This window comes from Meriones unguiculatus, chromosome 9, assembly GCF_030254825.1.
Source record: "Meriones unguiculatus strain TT.TT164.6M chromosome 9, Bangor_MerUng_6.1, whole genome shotgun sequence".
In the NCBI taxonomy this organism is placed as follows: domain Eukaryota; kingdom Metazoa; phylum Chordata; class Mammalia; order Rodentia; family Muridae; genus Meriones; species Meriones unguiculatus.
In genome coordinates this window covers 31963658-31985571 of record NC_083357.1, presented here as the reverse complement: position 1 = coordinate 31985571, position 21914 = coordinate 31963658, and the positions used below count along the sequence as shown (strand labels likewise).

The 21914-nt window shown below is 40.8% G+C and overlaps 1 pseudogene; it reads right to left on the bottom strand.

The window, feature by feature from the left end:
* Positions 1 to 11780: 11780 nt before the first annotated feature.
* On the bottom strand, positions 11781 to 17414 carry LOC110564256 (dolichyl-diphosphooligosaccharide--protein glycosyltransferase subunit STT3A-like; annotated as a pseudogene).
* Between the last annotated feature and the right edge of the window lie 4500 nt (positions 17415 to 21914).

Genomic DNA, 21914 nt, shown 5'->3' with positions numbered 1-21914 from the left:
TGTGTTGCTGTAATAAACTATCTCCGACAGAAAGCACCTCTGGAGAGAGAGGATTTATTTTAGCTTACAATTTCAAATTACTGTCCTAGGTACTTTGAAAATAGAAGAACTTGAAACAGCTAATCACATTACACCCACAGTCAGGAGCAGAAAGAAAAACATGTGTGCATACTTATTGCTCAAGTCACTTTTTTCTGCATGTGCACAAGTCAGAACTTAACCTATAAAACAGTGCTGCTGACATTCAGGGTGGCCTTCCCCTTAACAGCTATTTTTATACAACTGGATTTGTTTCTCAGTTTCTCTCTTAACCTGGCTATCATACAAATAATTGAGACTCTACTATGTTTGTTTAATAATAAGCTTCACAACACAATAACTGAGTAGTTACCACTCTATTTTTAACCCTCTAAGCTAATTTGACTTCCTCTGTGCATCCCAGCAATACTTGCATTTTATAGCTTCCAAAGCTGAGCTCTCTCTCCTGGTCCCTTCTGGAATTTTGCCCCTGACTGAATCTTCTATTTCCTCTTCTAACCCTACCTCCCCCGGCTCTCAGGAAATTTAGCCCTATTCTCTTTCCTGCTCAGTGATTGGCTGTAAACTGCTTTATTGGCACATCAGGGGACAATTGGGAAGCATTGTTTTTTTTTAAATTTTTTATTAATTACACTTTAATCACTTTGTATTCCCCCAGTAGCTCCCTCCATCCTCCCCTCCCAATCCTTCCCTTCCTCCTCCTTCTCCAATTCATGCCCCTCTCCAAGTCCACTGATGGGGGAGGTCTTCTTACAGCAGATTCTCTTAACAAGGCTTGCAACTAGATATAGAGGGTACAGAAATCAGCATTTGAATTACACAATAACCTTTTACCCACACCTTCCCACTTTAGTAAGGACAACTAAGAAAATCCCTTACAACTATACCCATGGGTCAACCCAATCAGCATTAAGACTCCCTTCCCAGGTGATTCTCAGTTGCTTCAAGTGGGCAGTTAAAACCAGCCACCATACTGGACTATGTGTAACACTGTTAAAAAGGAAAAAAAGAAAAAAATAGTTAATATTAAAAGCAGTCAGCCATCTTAAAAATCTAGTTGGATGTCAAGGGAACTTGACTAACCCAAATAATCTAGAAAAGAAGTACAAATTTGAAAGTCTCAAATTCCTGATTTTGAAAACTAGTACAAAGCTGCAGTAGCCAATTGGAGCTCTATTGTTCAGACACAGGTCAGAAGCCTCACCTTGAAGAAATGGCTGTTAAAGAGTACCAAAGCCATTCTGCGGAGGAAGAAGCAGATTTTGTGATGGTGCCAGGGACATATTTCCAGCCAAGATACAGAATTAAGTCAGCCTGGACCAAGGATCCTAATATTAAGCACCCAAGGACTCACTTTTAGGAGAAAGGCAGGAGGAGGCACTCCATTGCACGGTGCTGATTTGATAAATGTTCCCTGGGCTCATCACAGAAGCACAGGACACAGAGGAAGAGGAAACTTGTCTTGAATCTGCAAAGACCTTACTGTGTAGAATCCTTTGGTACTTTTCACCACGTGGAAGGCTTTGGGCTTTGTGCTTAGCAAATCTTTCTACCTGTTCTGGTCCGTGGAATTAAAAAGTCCTGCCTGAGGCAGATTGTACATCAGAGATGCTGTTCTGATCACTCTATGGTTGGCAGCAGGAAGAATATTCATCGCAATAATTGCTTTCTCTTGCAGTTTTCTCTGAAATACCTCAATTGTAATTGAGATGCAGTTGCAAAAGCATCTCTGCTGTGCTCCATTAGTAGTTTAGCTAAGAGTGTTAAGCTTTAAACATAAATTTCCTGATATAAATTATTACTGCTAACATATTTTTCTTATCTTTCAGCATTTTTTTGAATTTAGTAAATAATATAAAAATTAAATAATTTCTTCTTAATACTTTATCATTTTTTGATTCCTAATCTTTCTTTTTCTAACAAAATCTTTTATTTTGCATCAAGGGGGAAAGGTCATCTTAGAATTTAAAACATTTTAACTTGCTAAATTTTAGCAATAATTTTTATACTAATGAAGTTTTCACTAAAGCAGTTACTGGAATATAATTACTGTAACTGTGTTTCTATAATGTTTATTTTTAATCATTAAAGGTAAATGGATTTGGTTGCTACACATCATTTCATTTTGCATTTTAACGAGTGAATGCAGAAACAGCAGAGGTAGAAGCAGCAACCTAGAGGACAAGCTTACGCTTTTCTAAGAGCCGTGCTTGGCAGCAGCTCTTGAGATGTTGCTACACTGTTTGACCAACAAGGATCCCTTACTTTTTAATTAACAGATTCGTTTTTGTGTTAATTGGGGGGGGAGGGGTGCTTCTCCAAGCATGAAGAAACATTCAGCACTTCAGTCTTTTAACATGTGATTTAGAAATAGGGTCTGGTTGAATGTCAGTCTCAGAAAAGACCCTGTGCCCAGATATATTTGGTTCTTGTGGAGCTCCTATCCTTTCCCCATCAGACTAACTCCCCTTCTTTCTTATGAAAGAAGGTTTGGTCATGAGTCTTTGCTTTGAAAACCAACCAAGGACCATGTATGGATATAACCTAGAACCTCCACTCAGATGTAGCCTGTGGTAGCTCAGTAACCAATTGGTTTCCCAAAGTGAGGGGAACAGGGACTATTTCTAACAGGAACTCAATGACTGGCTCTTTGGTCTCCCCACCCCCGAAGGGAGGAGCAGTCCTGTTAGGCCACAGAGGAGGGCTTTGCAGCCAGTCCTGAAGATACCTGATGAAACAGGATCAGATGAATGGGGAGGAGGTCCCCCCTATCAGTGGACTTGGAAAGGGGCACGGTGGAGATGAGGGAGGGAGGGAGGGACTGGGAGGGAATGAGGGATCGGGACACGGCTGGGATACAGAGTTAATAAAATGTAACTGATAAAAAAAATTAAAAAAAAAAGAATAATAATAAAAAAAAGAAATAGGGTCTGACACTTAGTTGCCAAGGCTGGCCTCCAAATTGAGCTTTGGGTTTTCCTACTGGAGCCTCTTAAATGGAAGAGTTCATACACTGTTACCATAAGGCCTAAATGATGGAGATTTGTTTTTAATTTATTCTTACTTTTATGTTTACACAAGCACTTAATCTGAACCACCGAAAGGCGAAAGCTTACTGTTATGTGTGTAGGCTTTGAAGTTGTGATACAAAATTGATCAGTTGTGGCAAAAACTTCTCCAAATAAAGGTCTTAAAGACATAAATGGCTGCCAGTTGAAAGGGCACAACCTAACAACCCTCAAAAGCTGTCCCACAGAGAAGTGAATTACTGGATGCAAATGACTTTGGGAAGGATGTCCACAGAGGGCACTTTTGTGTATATATATAAAAAAAATCTGTGGTTAGAATATGTAATTTTAGTAAAAAAAATCCTTCTTTTTTTGATGTTAAAGTTCACACGGTTCAGATGATGTATTCTCATACCAATAATACATATGTAAATATGATTAAATGATATTCTGTACCAAGAAAAGTAATAAGCTTCATATTTGAATATATATACATTCTCAAAAAGCATATTTTTCTTCAAGCAGTAACTTTTCATTGTGTAATCAATATAAAATGTTAGTGCATCTCTCTGAGCAAGGTTATTCCTCAAGAGATGTTTCTGCTCCTTGATTGACAGGCCTCAAATATTTTTCAAGCATTTTTCTGTTTAAAACATTTTGCTATTTCTTAAATAGTATAGTATATGCCACAGTTAATTATATGTGTATGCAAAATAGTTTTTATTTTCATGTTAAAAATTGACGGTAATAGTTTTAAAAATCCAGCTTAAGAAACACTTCAGCTGTCTTTGATTTATGGCTACATTTGGTGGCACAGACCTGTATCCTCAAATTCTCAGGGGGCTAAGGCATGACTATCAGAAATTAAAGATCATCCTGGGCTATAGTGAGTTCAAGGATAGTCTGGGCCAGGTAGTGAGAGTTGCCATAAAAAATTGAAAGAGGGTTAGGGTTAGTGAGCTTACGATTGTGAAGCCCTATGCTCGTGGCTCCGTACTAGGAAAAAGCACACTGACTTACTCTTCAGATACTACATTCAATACCATCATTGCATGTGCAAATAATCAGTGTCAGCCTTCAAGTAAAAGGTAATTTAGGACAGCGAGATGGCTCCAGGGGTGAAGTGTTTGCTTGGTGACTTGAGTTGGATCCCAGGCCCTAGCATGGTAGTTGACTCTTTTCAACTGTTCCTTGATGAATGCCTTTAGCTTCTGGTGACTGCCCATTCCAAGCTCCCAGAGGAGGTCACCTCCTCTGGCCTTTCGTGCAGATGGAAATCTGAGTCTTTTCTTACTGACTTGCCAGGGTTCCTTGTGCTCTCTAGGTACTGATGCTGGGATTTCCCACTCTGTCAGTTGATGGGCATTTGCATCCAGTTCAGTATGACCTGAACATCCACTCCAGTACATACACATCCATACAATGTACATGTTCTCATGCATATGCACACCACGCACACACACACACACACACACACACACACACACACACAATTTTAAAAACAAAAAGATATTTAAAAGGAAGTAGTGAGGTGATGCATTAAATATTATTTTAGGTGATTCTATGAAGCCCTTTATTTTTCCCTTCCATCATAAATCTCAACAGACAACGGTCTGGATACTTAACAGATGGTTACATCAGAGTTCGCCCGTACTTTGTCACATGGGAGATGAGCCACGGTTTGTCATTAGCCGTGATGGAAGTGGAAGGCACCATGGCAGCCTACTGCCTCTTTTACGATGTTCACTCCAGTAATGCTGAAAGAGAGCTGTCTGTTACGCCTCTTCGCGCCCCTTGCCTTTTCTATCATTTTCTAGCCCTGGCAGCTTTTGGAATTTTAAAACTCCATGCATTCACCTACATTTTCAGCTCTCCCTTGATGAATGTCTGTAGCTTCTGGTGGCTGTTGTGGCTGGGCTCCTGAGAAGGCGCTCTCTATCTGGCCCTTTGTGCAGATGGAAATCCGAATTTCTTTTTAATGACCTGCAAGTCTTCCTGTGCAACCGAGGATTTGAGCTGAGATTTTCTCCCACTCTGTGGAGTGATGGACACTTTGGTTTTGTGCTTTGAATAGGATTTTGCTACATTCCTGGCTGCCCTGAAGCTCATGTATAGGAAAGGCTTGCCTGGAACTTGAGATCCATCTAACACAACCTCCTAAGGGCTAGGATAACAGGCCTATGTCTCCATGTTATCTTTCCATTCATTTGCAGCCTTCATTATCAAGTCACCCGCCATTAAATTCCTCTTAGGTCACAAAAATCTTCTTCATCACTATCTTCTATTAACTTTACAGTTTTCACTTTCACACCCGAGTGTCTGACCCATTGTCAGGGTGTGAGCTGTCAGCCATGAGGCCAGGGAGATGGCTCAGTGGATGACATGCACAAGCATCAGAAGCGTGTTTGGATCATGGCCACTTCACACTCTCAAAGTCAGTACCACCTGGGTGACTCTTACACTGCTACGTTTGGCTCCAGCACAAGGTACAAACTTGGCCACGTTTGGGACATGGCTTCCGTATACCGACTCTCAGGAAATGCTTTTCAGATTTCACCTCAATGGTACTAGTCTCTTCTTAATCATTTCTAAGTTCTTAGGTATAGCTGACTGGGATCAAGTATCCGAGCAAAAGTAGTTCTGGTATCTTGGGTATCTTATCACAGGTGATTCTTTAGCCTTAGCTAACCAGCACCACAGAACCACAGAATCTTAATTCATAATACCAAATTGCCCTGAAAGTTTTTAAACTTCTCCTTGAAACTTCACAAGCTAGGCTTCCATATTTTGCATTGCCTTCAACATAATCTTCCAAGCCCCTAGAGAACAGCCCACTCACCTCTCAACACTCAATGGTCCAAATTTTCAAACTCTTTCCACAGTCCACCCCAAAACATATGGTCATGTCTGTCACAGCAGTACCTTACTCTCCTAGTACCAATTTGTATTGCCTGGCATTTTCTCTTCAGAGAAAGTCACTGCTAGTTTAGAAACCGTAAAGGATTAGTTTCTTCAGTCAAAGGCAGGGATCTTGGAATTACAGCCACCATTGTTACTGCCATCTCATTGGCGGCTGTTGGAGCTACCACCGCGGCATTAGCCAGGAGTCATACTGTGCAGACTGCTCAGACCCTGAATAACCTTTTAGCCAATGTAGCTCATGCCTTAGATGTACAAAAAGGAATTAATGCTCAACTAAAAAGAGGCTTGATGGTGTTCAATCAGAGGATTGACCTCGTGCAGGAGCAAATTGATACCCTATGGCAAATCGCTCAACTTGGCTGTCAATGAAAGTATGCTGGACTTTGAGTCACTAGCATACAACATGAGAATTTTCCCTGTGCTGCAAATCTGTCTAAACAATTGTCTAGCTATATTTTAGGTAATTGCACTGGAGAACTCGATACTACGATGGAGCAGCTGAGAGTGGCCATTGTCACAGTAAATTCTACCAGAGTGGACGCAGGACTAGCCACAGGATTATCATCATGGATTGCTGCAGCCATGAATCATCTGAAGGAATGGGCGGGCATGGGAGTGTTAGCAGGCCTTCTGGTGTTGGTCTCCTTGGTTTGCCTGTGGTATATATGCAAGATTAGAGTCTCACAACAGCGTAATGCAGCCATGACCATTCAGGCCTTTACAGCCATTGAAGCAGGACAGTCTCCCCAAGCATGGTTGGCTACCATAAAAAGCTAAAATGTCACGTTCAGGATGCAAGGCTAAGCACTGCACTCAGGGTCAGCCACTTTTGACCCAGAGAAGAGCATGTCTGATTGCATGCGGGTTGATGCCCCAGGTCCCGCCTCTGAGAAAAAGGTATCTGACGGGTCTGATGCTCTTTGGGTGCATGACACCTAAATGAACATCAGTACAAAGTCCCAATTTATTTCTAATATCAGAGATCAGACCTCTACTCTTGCCTGATGCATCTAAAACAAAAAGGGGGGAACTATAGAGAGCTGCGTAATGCTGCGCCTTAAAGATGGAGCTGGTTTCCGCCTTCCACCTTCCCGATGGTGAGTGCTCTCTGTCACGAACAACTCCACATTTGGCTAAGGCTGAGGATCTGGCTTGCTTCCATGTATGTGGACCTATCTTCATTGCCCATGTGGCACGCTGGGGTTGGCTACCCAGAGGCTATTTAAGCTATTTAAGCTGTGGGCTGGCTTTCCCCAGGGTCAGATGATTGTTCAAGGTTCCTGAATAAACTGCATTGAAAAAAAAAAAAAGGCAGTATTTTGAGAGTCTGGGTGAGGATAGAGAGACTGCCTCCTCAGTTGAGATCAACCCTCTAGAGTCTGAGGGTTCACAAATCTCAGTTTCAACAGGCTCCTCCCACATACCAATTCCAAGTTACATTCTTTACCAATAAATGTCTTTATTTTAATTGCCGACAGCCCCCAAGGCTGGGACTTGAATTTTCAGTGTAATTCAGCTGACATGATGAGGGCTTTGGTTTGATTTCCTACAACTTGAGCTCTGTGGCTGCTGGAAAGAGAATGGTCTTCTTGGGCACACTTAGAAACCTTGAGACTGTTTATACACATCTCTAGCCAGTCTGTTTTATCACCAACTTCATTGTTGTCCTTCGTGGTATTCTGAGATGCTAGAAGTTGGTTTAGTTTTATAATGAGCTCATTCCTATCCTTCGTCAATTTATCCAGAGATACTAAGTGCAACCAACCTACACCATCATTTTCCCCCACAAACTGTTGACGTTTTATATAGAGTCCAACATTACTTTCCACAAATGGTCAGGAGTTTTATACACAGAGTCACCACCTTTGTTGCCACCTACAATAATCAACTGTGTTTATTTCCTGAAGTTTGTAGTATGGCTCATGCCGCAGACTTCCATTATTCTGATGGCTCTACACCAACAGGCTAAGGAAGGAAAAGCGTTGTTAGGAGGAGTAACTGATCCAGATTACCACGTGGAAATTGTTAGCTTCTCCATAGAGGAGGTAAGAAAGGAACTCTCTGGAGTGCAGAAGAGCCTTGCAATGGTTCATGATCTTCCTAATGCTGTGGCCCTTTATTTCCTCATGTTGTGGTGACTCCCAACGGTGAAACTACTTTCATTGTTACTTCATAACTGTAATTTTGCTACTGTTACTAATCATGATGTCAATATCTGTTTTCCAATGGTCTTAGGCACCCTTTGTGAAAAGGGTCTTTCAATCCCAAGGGGGTTGCCATCTAAGGTTGAGAACCACTGCTTTAGGTTATCTCTTGGTGCTACCATGTACTATGATTAAAGTCAACGGGAAACTCCAACAGCTTACTCCAGACAGGAGGACAAAGGGCACAGACTCCCCAGGAATGAAGACGTGGGCCACTCCTCCAGGAAAAGAGCCAAGACCTGCTGAGGTGTTTGCTAAGAGCAGAGGAAATACATAATGGGTAGTAGAGAAAGGTAGTTATAAATATCAGTTAAAGCCACGTGATCAGTTTCAGAAAAGGGAATTTAAGTAAAACCCCAAAATGAAGGGCACACCTGTGAGAGATTTCGGCTTAATTCAAAGTGGGAACTTCTACTTCTGATCTGGATTTTTGAGGTAGGAAGACACACCTTTTACCCAGATTTTGAGGAAGGAAGACACACCTTTATTCTAGATCTTTAGTCCAGACCTAAACTTTTGGTTTTGTTAATATAGAGAGATTTAACCAGGAGGGTGTCATGTTTCTAACTTCTTAACCTGAGGTTTTAGCTTGTGATTTTAAATTTCTCTTTTTCCTAGTCAATACTTTTAAATTCAAAAATCTCCATGTTCAAACTTTGTGACTTCATTTTTCTTTATTGCTGAATAAAATCCCGTTGTGTATATGTACCCCAATATTATTAACCACTCAAGTGTTGATGAACATATAGGTCGTTTCCATTTCTTGGTCACTGTGAACAGAGCAACGATGACCAGGATGTGCAAAGATCTCTGTAGTATGATGCAGTGTTTTGTATAAGTGAGTACGGTAGAGCTGTGTCCTATGGTAGACTTATTTTCAGCTTTTTTAAAATGTAATGTACTCAGGATAACTTTTTGATAAGCATGACATTGTAATTTGGGGAAGGCTCCGGAGGTGCCCAGTGTGGGCCTTGGCACTTTAGTATTTACACCCATCTAGTACAACTGGTGGTGCATGAGAGCTTGCAGGAGCTTCTTTCTTCATAACTATCATCTTCCGTGTAATTCAAGAACAACTCCAAAGATATCTTCTCTCTCTTTCTGCATATGTGTATGTATGTGGGTCTGCACACACGTCAGGGGAAACTTGTGGCTGTCATGCCTCCTGTGTTGATAACTTTTGTTTTAAAACAGGGTCTCTCCCTGGCATGTGGCTTACTAAGAAAGCTAGGCTGGTTGGCATGTGAACTAAGGCAGTCCTGAGTCTCCATCTCCTCAGTGCGGTGACTGCAAAACTGCACCACCATGCCTGACAGTTTTTCTCCATGGATTCTGAGGATAGAGGTGAAGTTCTCATGCTTGCCTCCTTAATGACCGAGACTTCTGCTCCTTCAAGTCTAAGAATTTCAAAATTTATTATCAGTAAGGCTAACAAATCAATTTCCACACAAAATGCTTAGGGAGAAGTCTGGATTTGTAACTCTCCTGTATGTGAAGGTTATGTTCTTTAAAGATCAAGACTCATACCTATGCACCTATGCTTCATTCCTAGAAAGCTACTGTGACTATGGCTTAGTTTGCATGTTATGTATTTTGATTATGAATGCACACACCATAAGTAAACTAAATGAGTCACAATCAAAGACTATTCATAACCTCTTTTGAATCCTGAAACATGTTTCTGTCTGCTTAGGTTTTGCAGGAATCCCAAATCAACAATTCCAAAGCCTTTGGTTGTATCCTTGGCAGCCTGTATGCAATGAGTCATCTTTCCTGACTGAAAGATGGCAAAGCTACATACATCCCTGCAACTTTGGACCACTTCTCTATGATCTCATGTTCCTAGTGAAATTCTATGGTTAGAGTCTTTGCTGAGAATAAAAGTAAAAATAAGTTGACCTACTCTTTGTCTACACAGACCCTTTCCTCTCCTTTCTCATTTAAAGCCCTTTGCTTCTTGCTCTCACTCTTAATGGAGAGTTTGTCTGAGTATGAAATGTGTATTTTTTTTTCCCATTTGTATTTTGCCTTTGGCCTATGTGACAGCTATTCTTGGTTGTCAGTTTGACTACATCAGGAATTAACTAAATTACATAGAGGGCACCTCTATGAGGGAGTTTTGCTAAATTCGAGGTAGATACACTACTAATCCAGAGAGAGCCTGTGGCACGACTGCTCTCCCTGAGCTGCCCCCACTGCAGCTGGTTTGTCCTGCTGCTGCCTGTGCTGTTGCTGCATTGCTGGTTTGCTGGACTGCTGAATATCCTCACAATAAGACAAGACTTGCTCAAGAAACTCTATGTCCCTAATCAGCAGGAAGTAACCTGTAGAGTATATACCTCTTTCCCCTCCAACTTTCTCTCCTACATTGGGGGTGAAGGGATTAGGGTGAAATCAGAGTTGGAAGAGAGGTAGGAGTATAAGAACCCAATAAAAATAGCTAAAACATATACCAATAATTATGAGTAGTATTTTGTAAAATTGTTTTCTCCAGACTGAAGCATTTCCTTATGGAAAGAATTGTAAGATTCAAGAGGCTCAAGAAAATGGGGAAGCACACAAGACCCCCTTTCTCAAGGCAACATAAGCAATAACAGCTCCTGGAGAGAGTGGAATCTTCAATGGAACTGACTGAAAGTTGTAGAAGGACACAACAAATGCTAGTGATGTTTTTGTGAGCACTCACCCCTGTTAAGCGTGCTGTTTGGTGATACAACTGCAATGTACCTGTAGGCAGCTCCTCAGTGAATCTGGTGGTTCACCAAAGTGAACTTAGATAGGGACATTTTTTTGGTCTTTGGTCTGTGGGTATCTTTTTCATCTGGAAGGAAACTTTCCAGGAAAGGTGACACAGCATCTGTGTAGCTGTGCTCACACCTCCACACCCTGAATACTCTGCAGCTTCTGTGATGTCTGTTTCCTCTTGTGATCAGCATGGGCTGTTGTTCATTACACATGATGTCATTTCTTCCTGTAGCTTCTCAGCAGCCAGTGTCTCACCTTTCCCTATGCGTGCTTAGCCCCATTTCTCCTGGTGCCTTTTTTCTCTCTTGCATTTCTTTAGAGAGAGGAAGGAAGAGAGAGAGAAAAATGCATGACATACATGTGGAAGTCAGAGAACAATGTTCGGGAATTGGTTCTCTCTACTTGTTTTCAGGCTTGGAGCAAATGACTTTAACTGTCAAGCCATATAGCTGATCCATGTCCTGTCTCTTTCTCTATTGTTTTGTGGTCTTCATAGCTACACTTGTTTATTTTTAAAAATGATTCTAATAGCTTTCTAATAATAGATAGTGTGTTCTTTTTTTGTTTGATTTGTTGGTTTTTGGTTTGTCTCTTACCCTTTTTAAAAATGAATTTTGCATTTTAGATAGCTTTAGATTTTTTATTTCAGAAAAAGGTAGAGTCATGACATTTAATTTTATAACCTGCTCAGAATTAGGAAAATCATTTCAATTAGCCTACCCCATATCATCTAGGGCAAATCCGTAGACAATTCCAGTCCCATCTGGCTCTGTTCTATAAACTGCATTAAAAGCAGAAAACAAACAAACAACAAAAAACAAACTTCAGCATTGTCAACATGATGTGCTCAGTACTCAGTGTATCAGTAATCAATATAACATTTATGTCCTTGGCAAGCCTTGATATCCAGGCCCTTTACCTTGTAGGTCCTGACCAGCCAGTGTTTGGTGGTATGTGCTTCATCTGACATCAAACTCAAAGATTGATTACAAATCTCAGTGTTTCCAGCACAATCAAAGCCTGGTGGGTATTTGGCTTCTGTGTAGAACTGCCCAAAGCTGTGGTAATATATTTTGCACAAAAGACAGTTGAGAATCCGGGGAAACCTCACAGCCCATAGGAAACTCCCCAGTTGGAGTACAATGGTCATTATCCTAGATATGTCTTCCTGTATCTGTGCTTCCTCCGGTACAGACCAGCCAAAAAACAAAACAAAACAAAACAAAACAAAAAAAATAGCTTGTCAGTATCATCAAAGCAATAGACAGTCAGACCTCCAAAATGTCAAGCACATAGCTGACATCAAGCCTCCTCAAAATTCATAGGCCTTTTTTCTTCTGTGAATGCCAATGCCACCCTACTCAAGAACTGTGGGTATTATCCGATGTGTTATGTCCACTAAAATTGTGTGATTTGCCACTTCAGTAATTACTCAGCCAAAATCTCACTGTCACATGACATTTGCATGTACATTTGCACATCTTCTGGAGTATTGTGATGAAGCCCATGGACTGCTTCTGAGAAGTAATCAAAAGTGATCGTAACTGCCATCCCGTCCACAGCAGACAGTAAGTACAGGGTGAGTCTCAAATGGCTATTTGTGCAGGTAGACCACAAAGGCATGGTTCTGACAGAGGCCAAGAGCTCCAAAGGCTTCCGTGTGCTCTGATGCAAAGGCAGATGGGAGCCCACACGAGACCTGCATAGAGAGAATGGTGTGGGCAATGAGCATAGAAAGAATGGTGTGGGGCAATGAGCAGTGCGGTTAGCTACACAGGTCTAGAGCGGGAAATAGCCCGTTTCCTTTAGCACCAGAACATGAACACATAACCTCCCATGAAGAGACCATGAGCAAGGATCCACATGTAGTAGGTGAGTAGCATGCAAATGATAGTGATGCCCTTGTTATCATTTGATCCAGCTACAGGGGGAGAAACTAATGTAATTATGGCAGCAGCAAGAAGCCCAGCCCCTGCAATCCTGAACTCTTTGGTAAGGTGGTATTTAAATACCAGTTATAGAAGAGACAGACCAGGAAAACATACCCATTCTGAATTTTGACGGGGATGTGGAAAAATTCTGAGTACATGGGGGTTGGAGCAGAAATGATCATATACCTGGGTAAATTGTTCCTTCAATGATTTTTTTTTTTCCCAAGGAGTAACAGGACAGAGCATCAAACCCCTATGGAATTTATAAATTCCTTCCTCAGCCAGAAACTAGGTATTTTAATAATTCAAGTATGAATGAAATCTATAGATAATACCTTTAAATCTGAGGACAGTAAAGAGATATGTGGAAAAAAATAACACAGCAGCCATTGACAGAATAAAAGCTTCAGTGGTGTGTCTTACTTCTTATAGGACAATAAAGAAAATCCAAGCTTAGTCTTCCTGACATCAGTAACCAGTGCTATTCAAATAGACTGCAGATACTCCCCAAGAACACCTGGGTACCCCTGCTACCCATTCAGCAACACACCTAAACTTACAGTATCTTAATCTATTTTCTGTTACTGTAGAAAACTACCTGATGTCTGGATGAAATCTCTTACTGGAGAGCTCAAGCTTGTTTGTAGCCTGCTTTCCTTATCACCGTGACAAGTATCTGAAGAACAGAAGGAAGAAATATGACTTTTGTGTCAACCTTTGAGAGCTTTCAGCCCATCTTAGTGGGGAGGACAAGACAGAGCAGCAAGGAAGGAGACACTAGAAGCTGGGTTCCTTTCCCTTCTGTTTGTTCTGAGCCTTGGACTGAGGGATGGTGTGGTCCCTGTGTCGAGTGGGTCTCTCCAGAGTCCGTCATCTCACTCTTGGACGCCCCTGCAGACGATTGCAGAGGTAGGCAGAGGGGCACTTCACTAATCACCGAGGCACTTACTAAACTAATCAAGTTGACAAGATGAGCCATCATACTGAGCCATTAGTCATCATACGCAGCCTTAGCATCTGCTCAGCTTCTAGTGGGGGCCTCATCCCGCTCAAGGAATAGATGGGTACACATGATGGGGAGCAGGCATTTGCAGCAGGAGCACAGGGACACTAGAAATGGGAGTCTACGAGAGCTTGAGTCTACTCTGATATTGCAACCCACTCAAGGCCCAGCCCAGTCTCTAGATCAACACTGTGGCATACTCCAGGTAGCAGCCGATGACACAGTAACCTCCCACTCAGCCTCACCCCTTAACAGTCTCATTTTTTCTCAATACTCCTGTGCTGGAGGCTAAGTTTCATGAGGGACACTGTACCTAAGCCCAGAATCACCTGCAGTGTGTCCTTGCAAGCACGTGAACATGGACTGAAGAGATTGCTCAGCGTTTAAGGGCACTCCTGCTCTTACAAAAGACCTGGGCTTCATTTCCAGCATCAATTTTGGGTGGCTCATTAGAGCCTGTGACTCTAGCTCCAGAAAGTTTGTTCAACACCCTCTTCTGTGCTGCATGGGCACCCATACACATATTCACACACAAAGCACAAGCAAACAATTAAAAAGCCATAAAAATAAATCATTAGGAACACCAACACGAGTACACTGAGATTTGTGCTGCTGCTGCTGTTGAAAAGTCTGCAGAGTTTGACAAGCACACAGTGTCGTCTATCAATCATCATCAAAGCACACACAGCCCCTCCCCTACAAGTGCTTGCTTGCTTAACCCTCTCTTCTGGAACACCCAAAACCACTGCTTTCCCTTTCAGTACACTTTTGTCTTCTGTAAAATGCCCTGTAACTCAGTGCACACAGAATATGGCCCTTAAGTTCTGTTACGTAGCAGTCTGCATTTCAGATTTACAAGTTTGCAGCTTGATCAAGCATCTATTTTTTTTTCTGAATAATGTTTTACTATGTGTGTCTAGCATTTTTTTATCCTTTGCACTTATGGCTATTTTTAGTCTGGGTGAGCGGGAGTAGAGCTGCTCCAGGCAATTCTGCATAGATTCTGCATGGAGCTATCTTTTCAAAGCAGACAAGTTGTTTGATCACGTTGGGTAAAACTACATGTACTTTGGAAGAGACGATGAAGCTGTTTCCAGAGTGGCTGCGTGACTTTTATCCTAACAGTGATAGATGCACATTCCTGCTCTCCATCCTCACTAACATTTTGGACTGCCAAAAATTTTTGCTAGCTCTTCCCAGAGTACCATTCCAATATCCAATTACTGTTTTAATCTGAAGTTCCCTAATAGAGTATCTATCCAGCATGTTTTCAGGCTGGTCATGTTCCATGAGTACCTTCTTTGGTGAAGTGGTCTGTTGTACAATTGCTTTCTGTGGCTGGCGAGATGGCTCAAAGGTTAAGAGAGTTTGTTGCTCTTGCAAAAGACTGGAGGTGCATTCTCTGAGCCCAGGTCAGGTGGCTCAGGATGACTGCAGAGAGCCTGACGCCCTCTTCTGGCTCCTGACTGTACCACACACATGCACACGCAAACAAAAAGAAATCTTTAAGAGGGTTTTCCTTTTTTTTTTAAATTGCATTTTTAGTATATTTCTGGAAATTTTAGAAGCTGATCTTTTATTTTATGTGTGTGTTCCAGACATTTCTTTTCAGTCTTGTCTTTTCATCCTTTTAACATTTCCACAGTGAAGAATGAAGTCCAACTTGGAATTTTTTTCTACTTTATTCATGATTTTGGTATTTATCTAAAACATTTTGTATTAGTAAACACAATATTGCCTGGATTTTTTTATTTTGTGTTCTTCTATATGGTTTAAATATTACCTTTGTGTCAGAATTCATTTTTGGTTGATATTTATGAAAGGTGTCAGATCTATAGCTCATTTGCTTGTTTGGTAGGTTTTCATCCATTGTGCCAGCACCGTTTCTTGAAACGTCTGTCTCGTCTCACTGAGTGACACGGCTGACTGTGTCTATTTTGGAGCCCACAGTGTTAGGCTGAGTAGCGGTCCGTCCTCTGAGCAATCCACCGCGGCTTGATCACTCCAGCTGTACAGTGAACTTTGAAGCCAGCCAGGAGCCCTCCTCAGGCTTATAGTTTTACAGTGTTATTTTGGCTCCTTTAAGTCTCTTCATTTCTGTGTCACCTTCATGCTCAGTTTATCAGTACCAATAGCATATCTTGTCTACGCTCTAAATGGGATTTCATTGAATCTATAAATAAAATTAGAGGTAAACTATAACTTCACAGTTCTGGGTCTCTCACCCATGATTAAGGATTCCATTTATTTAGATTTACTTTGTCTTCTTTCACCGGAGTCTTAGATTTTTTTTTTTTAATTTAACATTTAAGTCTTAGGCATATTTGATACACTTTTACTAAATAACTTTAGTTTTTAGGAAATTTTATGAATGAAAATTTAAAACACAAACTCCAGATATACTTTCCTGGTATTGAAAATAAAAAAAAAAAACAACTTAATTTTCTTCTCAGCTATTTGTATGTGAGTGAAGTACCCATGGAAGCCAAAAGAGGGGATCAGATACCCTTGGAGCAAGAGTTACAGGTAGTTGTGAGCCGCTGGACATGAGTTCTGGGAACCAAACTTGGGTCCTCCTGAAGATCATCTGCCTTTCTCATTGCTGAGCCAACTCTCCAGAAAAACAATTACCTTTTAGGGATTATCCTTGTATTCTGAGAACTTGGTAATTCCTTAGCTGCTCAACAAAATATCTTTGGAAAGTTTTATTTTCTGGGGTTTCTCTGTACGGAATCCATCACTTGAAAAGGCAGACTTGTTCCTTCTTTTCTGATTTGCATCCCTTTTCTCTTTGTTTTGTTTCCTTATTGTACCAGTTAAGGCTTTCCGCATGTGTCATGAGAGGTAAGCTCCCTGAGTTTTCCTGGTGGCAAGGGAAATCCTCTTGAGCATACAATGTTTGATGCTAAACATCTGCTCTCAGCTATGAAGACTTACTAGAGTCTTTTGGGGGAAGTGAATGGAGTTCCCTTAGTTCTAGTCTGATGAATTTTTTTTTAACCATGAACGTAAACTGGATTATGAAAGGTGCATTTGTACATCAGTTGACAACCATATTATTTTTTTAAAAATTTTAATACATTTTCAAATAAATTGATACTTTTATCATCATATAACACTGATCTTTAGCTCTAATAATTTTTCATTTTTGAAGGCTGCCTTGTCTAATATTAATACAGCTGTTCCAGCTTTCTTTTGCTTGGTGTTAGCATTGTGTGTGTGTGTTAGTAATGTGACCCTTTCTCTGCTAACCTGAGGTAAAGTGAGTTTTCATAGACAGTGTAAAACTTGTTTCTTTAATTCTGTGTCACAACTTCATGCAGTTTAATTGATGCATCAAGACCATCACAGATAAAGTAGCCTTTACTACAGTTGGATTAGGGCTTACCTTGCCTGTCAAGAACAATTTGCTAAATCATCGTATCACAGCAGCCACATGCTATTATAATGGAGCTGTCGCAGGATGTCGTGGCACCATGTGGTACTCACCTGTTTCTGGTGGTGCAGGTGTAAACCAGTCTGCTGCGTTGCCACAGTTAAAGAAGTAGGGCACACACACCATCTATGGTATATAATAAGTAGGTTTGGGGTGTAGCTCAGCTGAAGAACCCTAACTGTAAGGAAAAAATGTTGGTTTTTGTTGTTGTTTGTTTCTGATTTTGACTCAATGGACACTCCTTTTGGTTCTCTCCTTAAGGCTGGCTTAGGGACAAGGTTAGAAAGCCGAACAGACACTGGGAACGGGGCCAGTGAGGCATGCCTCATTCACTGCCTTTTTTGCCTTTTTGTTTTTGCTTCAGTCTTTCTCCTTTTCTGCCTTGCTGTATTTAGTACTTGTGCATGTTTGTGGCAAGAATTGATAATTTCATAGCTATCTTGCTTGGCAGTTTGAGTTTCTTGAATCTATATATTAATCACTGGCATTTTGGAAAAATTTCACTCATTATCCCTTGAAACATTTTTTTTTTCATCACCTGCCTCTGGTTTTCAATTAAATGATTATAATGCCTCTTAAATGTGCCCAAGGATTGTTTAGATAATGCGTTAGTGGTTTTGTTGTTTTGAAAATTCTTTTTTTTTTCTCGTGTTTGAATTTGCAATGTTTCTGTTGACTCATCCTCAGGTGAAGTACTTATTTCTTTTGTTACGGTCAACCTACTGATGAACCTGTCAAAGACACTCAGTTCTCTTTCTGGCCTTCTATTTTTAGCATTTTCCTTTTGACTTTTAGAATTTTTACCTTTTTGTTTGTGTGAGCATTAAATTCTTTCATGTTTATGTTTCTCCCACTGGATCCCCTAACATATTAATCACGTTTGGTTTGTTTCCCTGTCTGATCAGCTAAAACCTATCATAACTGACCCTGATGCTTGTCTTGTCTTTTCAGCCAGTTTTTTCTTGCTTTTGGGTTTGCCTTCTGATATTTTGTTGGAATCCAGACATACTGTGCCATTTAAAAGGCACTGTGGTAAGTCGGTTTTAGTGTGAGGTTTTATGTTAATCTAGCTTGAAGCTGGGCCTGAGTTCACATTTGGTGTAGCTGTAGTTGCCAAAGGTTTCAAATTCTGTCATGTTTTTTGATCTGTTGTCTTTGGGCTCCCCTAATAACTCCTTTGAGAGCACCTGGGGCACATTTGACTTTAATGTACTCTTCCACCAGAGCTCTGTTGGTAGGCGAAGAGTGCAGAAGAGAAGAGGCATCTGTAATTTATGATTAGATTAAATTTCCTTATTTTAATGAGGTTAAATTTGGCCTTGCAATTCTCAAGTGTTGCCCATCCCTCCCCCGCCTTACTGATAGACTCAGAGGATGTAGTCAGAGCCTACCTTTCCACTGAAGAAAACTGTGTATTTTTCTTCAGAAAAAAAGACTTTGTTCTAGAGGATGCTTAAGGTTTTTCAAAAAGGTTATTCTTTCTCCTTCATATTTTTAGAGTATGGGGAGGGAACTATTGGATCTTCACTGTGAGAATATAGTGAGGTTTTTGATGGTAAAACTAACTAAAAAAAGCAAGACCCTCAGCACATTCTTGCTCTCAGGATAGTTTCTATGAACCTCCTCCAGTTATTTATAGTTAGAGATACTTCTGAGTTTTTACTAATTTCTGACTTTAGAAGATTCTTTCGTCCTCTGCAGGTTCACCTCTTTCTCCAGGGTGGTGACTAGGTTAGTAATGTCTGCTCTCTGACAGAACCAAGATAAAGAATTTATTTATTTTTGTTTGTTAAGATCTTTCTTAATGTTAACTAGTGATCAGTCCTTCATGTTATAATATTGACTTGCTAAGCAAGATATAATGTAACAGGGGCATGAAGGTTACAAAGATACCAATCACTTTTTAAAACTGAACTTGAGACATAGTTTACAGGAGGACATAAATTCCTAATACAGTAAACCTTGTTAAAACTCCATGGCTTGGGAATCCATAGGACCTAGGAAAGAACCCTTCATGCTTGCCTTGATAGATGGACATATTGCCAAACTGCCTTCTAAATATTTATATTTGTATCTATAAGTCAGTGTTGCTCTCAGCTTTGACCAGAGAAGCTTCTCCCTACAGTAGGCAGCAGTTTGTGCAAAGACCATCAAGTGACTGCTGAGTGCTCAGCCCTAAGTAGGGCAGCATGTTAGCCCTCTCCAAAGGCTCCAGGAGCATCATGGAAGAGAGAGCCAAAAGAACAGAGGTTGAGGAAGAGAGCTAAGAGGCCCTGGATGGTATGGCCACTGAATTCATGAATTTACAGCAGCTGTGGTTACCTGCACAAGATCATCAGGCTAAACTAATTGGACTCAGTGTGCTACAAAGTTGGGGTTGAGTGGGGTAGGGGCAGGAAGGAAGTGAGTCGGGGACAGTGTAAGTGTTGTTTGTGGGAAGTGGAACTGTAGAGCTGAGGTAGAATTTTCCAATATATATCACATATATGTATGAAATTTGTCAAAGGATAAACAAAAGTTATTTTAAAGGAAAAAGAGAGAATGGTGTGGCAATTTCTGAGCTCTTAACGTGTAAAAGCTGTAGGCAGAAGTCTGTTGTATTTACCCTTGGTATAACACTGAGTGATTTGCACATCTTAGATTAAAATTTATAGGAAGTTCTCATGTCTGTGGAACATGGGGATAGGCAAACAGAAAAATATGTTTCAAGGACCTATCTGCTTTTTCCTTGGTTGTTACTGTGAGGGACTATGTTTTGGTAACAGTTCTACTTGCTCTAACCCTAACTGGACTACAAGAGCTCCAGTTTCTCCACCCATCCCTCCTTCGCCTCCATTGAGCTAATGGCCACTGCCATGACATGGGAGCCTTGTCTTTTAGGACATTTTTTTTTCAGAAGCCTGCTCTGGGTGCCGTTTAGAATTTCCAAGCTTTTTCTTTCTTCCTGTCTCGCAATTATGCCCTGTTATGTTGAATATCTGTCAAAATAGTTCTAACTTGGGCTTCCTTGTTTGCTGATTGCTGTAGTCTGATGTGAAAAGCTCTTCCACTCTCCACAACAGGGTGTTACCTCTCTCTGTATGCCCATAATGTTCATGGGACTTATTGATCTGTTCCTTGTGGCTACATTTGCACATAGTATAGCTTGTGAATTTACATTCCATGGCTTTATTCTTATGCAGGGGGAGAAGCAAGAAGATCCAAAACTGAGCAACCACTCTCCTCCTGACCTCTGTTCCAAATGTGAAAATAAGAAGAGAGAGCTAGAAAATGGAAAGTGAACCAGCCCGTTGTCTCCTGAGGAGTGTGCATGGCACCTCTGGAATGTGGCAACTTCCTTCCTGAACACACAGCCTTCTGTCTCTTGAACTTGCTCATGTGCCTTTTCTTCTTGATGCTATGTGCTCCTCATTTGAATTTCAACACATCTAAGTTATAATGTACGTATTCAGCACTTTGTACTTCCTTGTACGAGTCAAGTCATGTGAAGTTCACTCTGCTGGGAGAACAAACACCAGCACGAAGGACAATTGCTTCAGTGCTTACATCACCAGCATTTTCTTAGGTTCTGCTACGAAGTAGGATAATACAAGCAAACAGCCGTCTAATGATTCTAATGTTTTCATCACCCTGCTTCCCATTCACATATAGAAGTTGCTTTACCAGACTCATGCACTCCAGTGCAGGCATTAGGAGAATATTTCTTCAGTAGACTCTGCCAGAAAAATTAAAACAAAAGCATTTTCAGCCAATATGCTTTCCACGTATCTGCTGATTAATTATTTACACAACTGTATAAAAATATTTTAAATATATTTGAATTTGCACAAACTCAACTATATCCATGTACTTTGCATTTAAAAGAAATCTGACCACTTATTTAGAGAACTAAAAAATATCAAAGTATGTTCTCATAACAGAAAAATTATTGAGTTTTATAAGAATGTGTGTTGGAAGAGAAACAAAATGTATTTGGTTTCAGTGGCATTTTTATTACAAACGCAGGAGTAAGTGGCACAGTTTCAGTGCCTAGTTACCTACATTATAGGCCCAGTTTGCTTCATTCTGCCTGAATTGTTTTATTTAGACAGTACTTCTGTCGAGACACGTTTTGAGAACATCTCCACACCAAAAAGAGGTACTAGTACTCCACCTGTCACAAGTCTGGACTATGAACACAGCTATGAACACAATAGATAGCACCATCAATTCCAGAATGCAAGCTAGCTTTTGCTAGGGTTCCCTCCCAATCACCAAACAGATGGATAGAAACAGACATGCGCAGCAGGGGCATTGAGAAGGCAGAAATGTCAGAGAAGATCCCAGTGGCTTCACGGGGGCCATTCAGGACAGCAAAGCTCCAGAAGTGGGCAGCAGAGGAGGACCATAATGTGTCTGTGCTTTCTAAGGATGTTCAAACGGTCAAGGCTCATAGGGGAAAGAAAAGAGCATAGGAGGTAGTCACAAAGCCTAGTAAAAATATAGAGGAATAGTTCTGTTCTTTTCAACCCCAAACTATAATAGATAAACATCCACTTGCATTGGGGAAGTAGAAACAGAAGCAACAAAGAGAGCTTCCTTGAGCCCAAACTCCTGATCGGAGAAAGAGGAAGTAGTTTATAGAGC